Source organism: Tachyglossus aculeatus, chromosome 21, assembly GCF_015852505.1.
Source record: "Tachyglossus aculeatus isolate mTacAcu1 chromosome 21, mTacAcu1.pri, whole genome shotgun sequence".
Lineage (NCBI taxonomy): Eukaryota > Metazoa > Chordata > Mammalia > Monotremata > Tachyglossidae > Tachyglossus > Tachyglossus aculeatus.
In genome coordinates this window covers 76,523,642-76,533,002 of record NC_052086.1, presented here as the reverse complement: position 1 = coordinate 76,533,002, position 9,361 = coordinate 76,523,642, and positions in this window count along the sequence as shown.

Sequence of the window (9,361 nt, the reverse complement as noted above, 5' to 3'; positions counted from 1 at the left end):
CGACTTGCCCAACGTCATGCAGTAGATGAGTGGAAGAGGTGGGATTAGAATCCAGGTTCTCTGATGTCCAGGTCCATGTTCTTTTCACTAGGTCATGCCAGTTTTCTGTGATCTTGTTTCATCCTTAGAAGGTAAGGAAGGGTATGTATTTGTGCCTACCTGAATTGCTGACAGGCCAGAGGCCAAATCTGGCTATAACCGTAATAATAATAATTATAATAATTGTAGTATTTGTTAAGTGCTTACTAGACACGAAGCACTGTCCTAAGTGCTGGGATAGAGATGAAATAATCAGGTCAGACATAGTCCCCGTCTCACATGGAGCTCATATTCTAAGGGGAATGGAGATAAGGAATTGAATCTCATTTGATGAAGAAACTGAAGCCCAGAGAAGTTAAGTGACTTGCCCAAGGTCACAAGAGCGGGCAAGTGATGGAGCCAGGATTAGCACTCGAGTCTCTTGACCCCCAGTCCCATCCTCCTTCCCCTAGGCCATGCTCCAGAAACACCCATCAGCCTGTACTGACCATTGGCCTGGCCCAGAGACACCAGCACCAATGCCCCTCCCTCTCTCTCGGGAATCGCAGTTGTGATCATCTTCTTTCTTTTGTTTCTTTTTGTTTTTTAATCGGCATTTGTCAAGTGCTTACTATGTGCCAGCCACTGTACTAAACACTGGGGCAAGATACAAGCCATTTATATTGGACACAGGCCGTGCCTCACGTGGGGCTTCCGGTCGTAATCCCCATTTTACAGATGAGACAGTTAATTGAAAAGTTAGTGACTTGCCCAAGGTCCTGTAGTGGACAAGTGGTGGTGCTAGGACTAGAGCCCAGGTCCTTCTGACTTCCAGTCCCGTGCTCTACCCAGCAGTCCACCCTGCTTCTCTTTCAGTTTCCCCCCACACAGCTGGCCCCAACAGTTCTGGAGGAAAAAACCAAGCCTCCCCCGAGCTCTTCGGTCAGTTAGAAGCTGGGTCTGAGGTGGACGCTACCTTTTGATGAAATCAAATTGTCACATTAAATAGCCCACTTCTCCTTGATCCAAGACCAGAGATCCCTCCTAGCTGTGAATGGGGAAGCAGAGAGTAGTGGTGGCCAGCCGGCCCGCTCTCTGAGGGAGCAAGGGGCTCAGGCACTGAACGGGAATCGCCGGCTCTGTCCCCTTCCCCCAACCCCACCCCACCCTTCACCACCATCTCCATGCATGTATGTGTGCTCGGTTCTAACACCAGGCCCGACGTCTTGTTTAAACTCTGTGATGAAAGCAAGCCACAAGAAGGAGGTTTCAACATTATCATCTCTTCCTGGAAAACAAACTTAACTACTTCCCCGAAGTTAGCTAGTGCCCAATTAGAAAGTTTTGAACGTGGTTCGAGAGCCCGGCTCCCCTTCCCCTCCGCTGCAGTCATCGTTATCTCAGTTTTACTCTAGCTGGAAATTAACACTCCTCCCCTCCCCCTTCCTTTGAGTTTTCAGTAACTCTCAGAGATGAAAATCAATAGCATTTCTCTTACTCCCCACGTCGTACAATGCAACCCTCAGATAATCTGGTCGCGCTGCAGCCAACAGCCGTTCAGAGACACTGGATCAGAAATAGCCCTCCGGCCCAAAGATTTCCAGTAAAGCGACTGCACTTATTTTTCTAGCATCTCCGTGTTTACTTTCCGGCGTTGGATCAGATCAACAGAGAGGGTTGAAAGGGTTTCAGGCAGGGCACAGACCCATTTCCAAGGAAGGGATTGGGAAGGGCTTTCCAGTTCAGCAGAAGAGTGGAGAAATCCTTGAAGTGCTATGCTTCGGAGTCTCGTTCCTACTAAATGACCATTCCCCCGAAAATAAACATCCCCCATTTTAAGTGGCTGGGTGAGCAGAAAGGTGCAGGTGATTTCAGTTTCTTTTGCTGTCAAGGCATTGAGAATCCAATAGGAAAAAATTCCATCTCTCGGTCAAGAAGTCCATCGTGGTGTCATCAGAGTGAGAGATGAAAAAGGCCACGCGATTCTGTGGAAGTCCCAGGAGAGATTCATTTCGGTGGTGATGTCTTGGGGAGACTTAGCAACAGACTTCCTCAATTCTGCAGTATTTCCCTCGCTCTGAAGGGTTCTCAAATTCAGAGAAACCAAGTCTGAAAATACAGCCCAGCAACCAGGAAAGGTTGAGGGTGCGGCAGGAGAGGTGCGGCCCCCTAGCAGGAATTTATCAGAAGCCGATTTCTCTGAGGAGGCCAGATGACTATGTCTCATAGCTGGCTCTAGCGAAATACTCTGAAAAGAGTCTGATTTCATGTGTAAAACCCCAACGGAGGTGACACAAGACACATGAAAGGAAAAGGAGAAGCAAAAGAGGCGACCTCTATATTTTTAGAAGCCGGGGGCAGAGTTGGTGGAGTTTGGAGGGAAAGGGAAGGGGAGTTGTAGGCAGATAGGAGGAGAGAAAAAAAAAAATTACTGCTTTCCTTAAAAGAGAAGCAGCGTGGTCTGGTGGAAAGGGCATAGGTCTGGGAGTCAAGGGACCTAGATATTGGCCACAGCTTCCCCACTTGCCTGCTGTGTGACCTTGGGCCTGTCACACAACTTCTCTGTGCCTCTGTTTCCTCATCCAAAATGGGAATAAGACGCCTGTTTCCCCCGTCCCCTTAGACCGTGAACCCCATATGGGGAAAGGAGGTAGTTCTATATCTTCCCTAGCACTTAGTACAGAGCTGAATTGACACTGTTATTATTATTATTATTATCACTATTACTGTTAATTAAAGAAACTAGACTAATAAAAGAAACAGGACAATCACTCCTTGGTCCTGAGGGAATGACCTGGGAGGGAGAGAGCCATGTGGTGGGAGTTCTGAAGCCTGAAGGTTTCTTGGCCTTTGTTGCTGGGGTCAAAGCCAGGTGCTGTTGGAAAGTCTGGAGGCTTTTCCTGTGGGCTGGAGCCTTTAGGGACACACTGACCTTGGACATTTCATGTCACCAAGAGATGTGGTTCCTCTGGGGCAGGGATGGAGCCCTGAGGCAGGTTACCATCTTATGCTACTGATATTGTAACTGCTGGCAAGAGGGGACAGGTGGAGGAGGAAACCACCAGGAAACCACCAGTTCCCAGGCCAGACAGTTAAAGGAGACACTTCTCCCTGTTCAATCAATCCATCAATAACAATAATAATAATAATAAGGGTATTTGTTAAAGTGCTTACTATGTGCCAGGCACTGTACTAAGCGCTGGGATGGACTCAAGCAAATCATCCCACGTGGGGTTCACAATCTCAATCCCCATTTTACAGATGAGGAAACTGAGGGACAGAGATGTCAAGTGACTTGCTCAGGTCGTACAGCAGACAATTGGCCTCAGTTCCCTCATCTGCAAAATGGGGGCTCAATACCCATTCTCCCTTTAGACTGTGAGTCTCATGTGGGACCTAAATATCTTGTAAGTACCACAGCTCTTAGTACAGTGTTTGGCACATAGTAACAAATTCTACAATTATTATTATTATTATTATTATTGTTGTTATTATTATTATTATTATTATTATTATTATTATTCAAGAGACTATTCACAGGAGTCACTTCCAGCAGGGTCAATCAGTTAATACATCAATGGTATCTACTGAGCACTTACTATGTGCAGAGCACTGTACTAAGTGTTTGGGAGAGTACAATACACCAATGAATGGACACATTCACTGCCTTGACTTGCTCCCTTGATTCATCCCCTCTCCCAGCCCCACAACACTTATGTTCATATCTGTCACTTATTTATTTATATTAATGTCCGTTTCCCCTCTAGACAGTAAGCTCATTGTGGGCAGGGAATGTGTCTGTTCATTGGTGTATTGCACTCTCCCAAGCATTTAGTACAGTGCTCTCCACACAGTATAGTGCTCTGCAAACAGGGAAGCAGCATGGTTTAGTGACTAGAGCATGGGCCTGGGAATCAGAGGGACCTGGGTTCTAATCTCTGCTCTGCCACTTGTCTGCTGTGTGACCTTGGGCAAGTCACTTCACTTCTCTGTCCCTCAGTTCCCTCATCTGCAAATGGGGATTAAGAGTGTGAGCCCCAGCTGGGACAGGGAATGTGTCCTACCTAATTAACTTGTATCTACCCCAGCATTTAGAACCATGCATGGCATATAGTAAGCGCCTAACAAGTACCATAATTATTTATTATTAGTAAGCGCTCAATAAATACAATTGACTGACTGACTGGCTGCCCAGTTTCCAAAGGATGGCTGCCTCCTCCATGCAATCTTTTGCCCCACAGTTTTGGGAGATGTGGCCAAACCCCACTGCTGGGGGTGCGAGCTCACGGACTCCCTCTGTATCACGTGGGGAGCCCGGGCCCGGGGAGATTGGATCTCTAGCCCACCTCCCCGGCAGCTCCGCCCCATCTCTCACAAGTTTCTCATCAGTTCCCCCTGACGCTGCACATCCAAACCAGGAATCTCATTGCTCAACCACAGCGACACCGGGAATCGAAGAACGGTCCTTGAGAGCAGACTCCCCGACTCCTCAAAGGCCAAGCCTCTGAGCCAGAAAGTGATGTCATCCACTCTCCCCGGGAGCCCATCTCCCCGAGAGTGGGGGAAGCTCCTGGCCTGGATAATGGGCATTCAGCGCATTCGCCTCTCCCGGCCACGCAGGGCCACGGTGCCTATTGACAAGCTCGCTGAAAAACGGCATTTCTGAAAATCAATACGTAGCCTTTTCTGATGAAGCCGAGATAGAAGCCATCCCCGGGCCCACAACAAACCGGCTTTAGAGCCCCAGCTGGATCTTAGCCACGCCACTGATGGACAGGTGCGAGGAGGTGGGCCAGCTCCAGCTTGCTGGCTCCAGTTTGGTTTCCAAGTTCGTGTTTCATTTTTAAGTGACACCAGCCCTGGGGTCAAACAAGCCGGACAGAACTCAGGCTCACTGCTTGTTGGACCCCCCACCCCCAGCCTCGGTGGGTGACAGTCCCCATGGGGTCCCCAAAGTCCAGTTTGGCCACAAGATACTGGGAAAGGGCCAGGGAGCAGTCCTGGACCGATAGCTGAGGGCAGGAGAGGGAGTCTGGGAACCCAGGGCCTTCTGATTCCCAGGCCCTTGCTTTATCCACTAGGCCATGGAAGCAGCATAGCCTGGTGAATAGAGCATGGGACTGGGAGTCAGAAGGACCTGGGTTCTAATCCCGGCTCAACCACTTGCCTCTGTGTGACCTTAGGCAAGTCACTTAACTTTTCCATGTAACAGTTACCTCATCTGTAAAATGGAGATTAAGACTGAGAGACCTTTGTGGGACAGGGACTATATCTAATCTGATTAGTTTGTATCTACCCCAGTGCTTAGTACAGTGCCTGGCACATAATAAGCACTTAACAAATATCATTAAAAATAAATAAATAAATACTATCATGGTGTTCTGCATCATCTGGTCCATCTCCCCAACTGCAGCTTGAATTATGCCTAAACTACTTAGGAGTGTTGAGCCTCTGGGCCTAGAGGTTAGAGTGACCAATTAATCAAACCATGGTATTTATTGAACACTTGCTGCATGCAGAGCGCTGAACCAAACCTTTAGGAGGGTACAATACAATAGGGTTGCCCAGAGGATTTTTCTACAAAACCTTTCAGCCCAAGTTTTCCTGCTTCTCAAGAACCTCCAGGGGTTGCCCCTCCACCTCTTCATCAAACAGAAACTCCTGATCGTCGGCTTAAAACACTTAATCCCCTTGCCCCCTTCTCCCTTGCCTTGCTGTTCTCCTATTACAACCCAGCCAGCATGCTTCACTTCTCTATTGCCAACCTACTCACTGTATCTCGATCTTATCTGTCTCACCCCTGATTTCTTCCTCGCGTCCTTCTTCTGACCTGGAACGCCCTCCCTCTTCATATCGGACAGACGATCACTCTCCCCACCTTCAAAGCCTTCTTGAAGACACATCTCCTCCGATAAGGCCTTCCACAACGAGGTCTTATTTCCTCTTCTCCCACTCCCTTCTGCCTCACTCTTGAACTTGGATTTGCACCCTTTATTCGCCCCTCCTCAGCCCCACAGCACTTGTGCACATAGCCATAACTTATTTATTTCTATTAATATCTGCCTCCCTTTCTAGACTGTAAGCTCCCTATGGCCAATAATTGTATCTACCAACTCCCAAGGATTTAATACAATTCTCACTGATAGACTGATTATTGCACAGAGTGAACTCTCAATAAATACCATTGATTGATTGTTGTACTTCCTAAGCACTATTATTCCTACTATTAGAGCATTTTTCAATTCCCTACTGAGAAGGGATGGGGCTAGACAATTTCTCTCTCTTTCCCCCCTCCCTCTCTTTCTTTCCCCTCTTCCCCTCTTCCTTTCTCCTCGGCTCCCCTCCCCTGACACCAGCTTTAGACTCAATGACCAATGTAGCAGTTGGGAGTAGATATTCCAGATTTCAGACAATCTATATACCTTCCTGCCTGTCAGTGAGGCCTGGTTTTTGGAAAAATTAATGGATTTTGCTCTATCACTCCCTTTCCCAGAAGACCTTGAGGAAGAGATTGGAAATCATTTTCAATAGACAACATTCATGGGCTGGGAAATCCTTCCACCACCCCATCTTATTTCTAAAGGGAATAATGGGTAGGGAGAGAAAAGGAGGGAGATACAAGGAACCTCTTTTCTTTGGGTGGGATTTGACCCTCTGAGTTATTCCCCCTGCCAACCCGCCAAAGAAATGAACCTGTCAGCTACTAACAACAATCACAGCAGCACGATTAGAATTTCATATGAGATGTGTGTGTATATCTATATATCTAAGCTAGCTCTCTTTCTCCCTTCAAAGCCCTACTGAAAGCTGACCTCCTCCAGGAGGCCTCCCCAGATTGAGCCCCCTTTTCCCTCTCCTCCTCCCCATCCCCCCTGCCCTACCTCCTTCCTCTCCCCACAGCACCTGTATATATGTTTGTACAGATTTATTGCTCTATTTATTTTACTTGTACATATTTACTATTCTATTTATTTTATTAATGATGTGCATATAGCTATAATTCTATTTATTCTGATGGTATTGACACCTGTCTACTTGTTTTGTTTTGTTGTTTGTCTCCCCCTTCTAGACTGTGAGCCCGTTTTTGGGTAGGGACTGTCCCTATATGTTGCCAACTTGTACTTCCCAAGTGCTTAGTACAGTGCTCTGCACACAGTAAGTGCTCAATAAATACAATTGAATGAATGAATATATAGCTACATATAAATATGGGCATGATCTTTGCATCTCTACAACTTTCCTCAGTAACCTAGATGGATTCCAGAGACAACCCCTACTTTCAAGAAGTTTTTTCCCGTATTACCATTTAAATGCTGTTCTTTCAGTCCTGGCTTCAGCAACATCTAGAAAATGGTCTCCCTATACTTTTTTTCTGTGGAAAATATCTTATTTTCATAGAATCATCTCATAGCAACAGCAATAGATGGTCCCAGAGCAGGAAGTTATCTTTGCCAGCCCCCTGCCTCTGGGGAAATGGAGGCTGGCAAACCATCTATGACAAATGGGAGTCAACTTTTCCCTTAAAGGTCTCTAATGATAGAGATGCCACCACCTCTCTGGGCAGCCCATTCCCATGCCATATCACTTCAAAAATCAAGAAGTTAATCCACGTGCCCAACCTAAATCTCTCCTGTTTTAACTTATGTCCATTTCCTCTCGTTTGGCTCCCGGCAGTCATGGAGAAAGATGGACTAGCATCCTCACCATAAAAATCCTTCATAGAGTTAAAGACAGTCATTGACTCACCTTTAACCAACACTTCTATAAGCTAAAAACTCCATTTGTCCCATTTAGACCCTCCAGAGAGAAGCTCCAGCCCCCGGGGGGGGAGAGAAGAGAAGTAGCGTGGCTTCGTAGATAAAGCATAAACCTGGGAGTCAGAAGGACTTGAGTTCTATCCTCGGCTCTGCCACTAGACTAGACTAGACTAGATTTATTGTAAGCACAACAAATACAATTGAATGCATGAATGTTTTGCTGTGTGTCCTTGGTCGTTACATCTCTGTGCCTCAGTAACCTCATCTGTAAATTGGGGATAGTGAGTCCCCAATCTGTGAGTCCCCATCTGTGAGTCCCCATCTGTGAGTCCATAAGGATTTGTCCAACCTGATTAATTTATACCTACCCCAGCACTTAGTATGGTGTCTGGCACATAACAAGTGCTTAACAAATACCATAAAAAGGACCACCACCCCAAAATTTGGAATTCTGGGAAGGTTGTGGAGCTTTGGACAGGATGGTCCAGCCTGGAGCAGTGAAGAGTCAAGGAATGAATGGGTTATTCCTTTTTACTTATTATGATTTCTTTGGTTTTATTTTGGGACTCTTGGGGTTCTTTTTTTCCCTCTGGGGGCATCTGTCCTCCCCATTTTAGTTTGCGAGCCTCTTGTGTGTCAGGGGCTGGATCTGAAAAAAATATCCATGAACTCATCCCAGCATTTGAATGTGCTGAAGCAGGGTTATCATTAATACCAATTGACTTAAGAAAATACCATCTCCCTTGAAAAGAAGATGTTGGAAAGGCCCCTCTCTCTATTTCAGTGGTCTTCACCCTTGTGGGGGGATACAGTATGTGGAAGTGGAGGCTTTCATGAGTTGCCAAAAGAGACTTCAGCTGCTGGAGACAGAAGGGCCCATTCATAGCAATATCAGCAGTGCCTGGGTGCTCCATTTTCAAACAAGCTCAAACCATTTGAGGTTTGAGTATTACTGCTCCGTGGCCAAATTGATTGCTTTGTTTAGGGAGAAACGATGTGGGCTGATGAGACAGATACGGTATGGATAGCCAAGCCTCCATTAAAAAAACAGTTGCTGAAAAGGGTTCCACGGACACGAACTAGAACCGTAGCAGACATTCTCTGGAATTCACGTGGGTGGGAGTGTTGGAGGAAAACGAGTTTGTCAAAATGTGTTCGGAGTTTTGCTGAACCCCAAATAGTCAAAAAATAGCCAGGCTATTCTGCCTAGCTCAGCCTCCCACTGCTCCTGGGGCTGACTGCAGCACAAGAATGGCACCATTTTCTGCCAGGGTCAAATCTTTCCTCTTTAAAGGGCCTAGTTCTGGAAATGGCAAAACATGTCAACGGGTATTTTGTCCCTTTCCTTTGGTATGACATGATGCAATGAAAAACCTCATTTCAGAACCTTTGAAATCAAGAGTTTAAGGCCGGTGGACAGGGTGGTGACCTCGAAATAAACCAATCAGGATTACTGGAAACTGCCACCCCCAAGCCCAGTAATAATAACGGTGATTGTTTCATTGCTCAAGCTTTCATGGCAAGAAAGTGCTGAGCATCTTCACTGGGAAACAGTCCCGTCAAGACTTGTTTCATAAAACAACAAA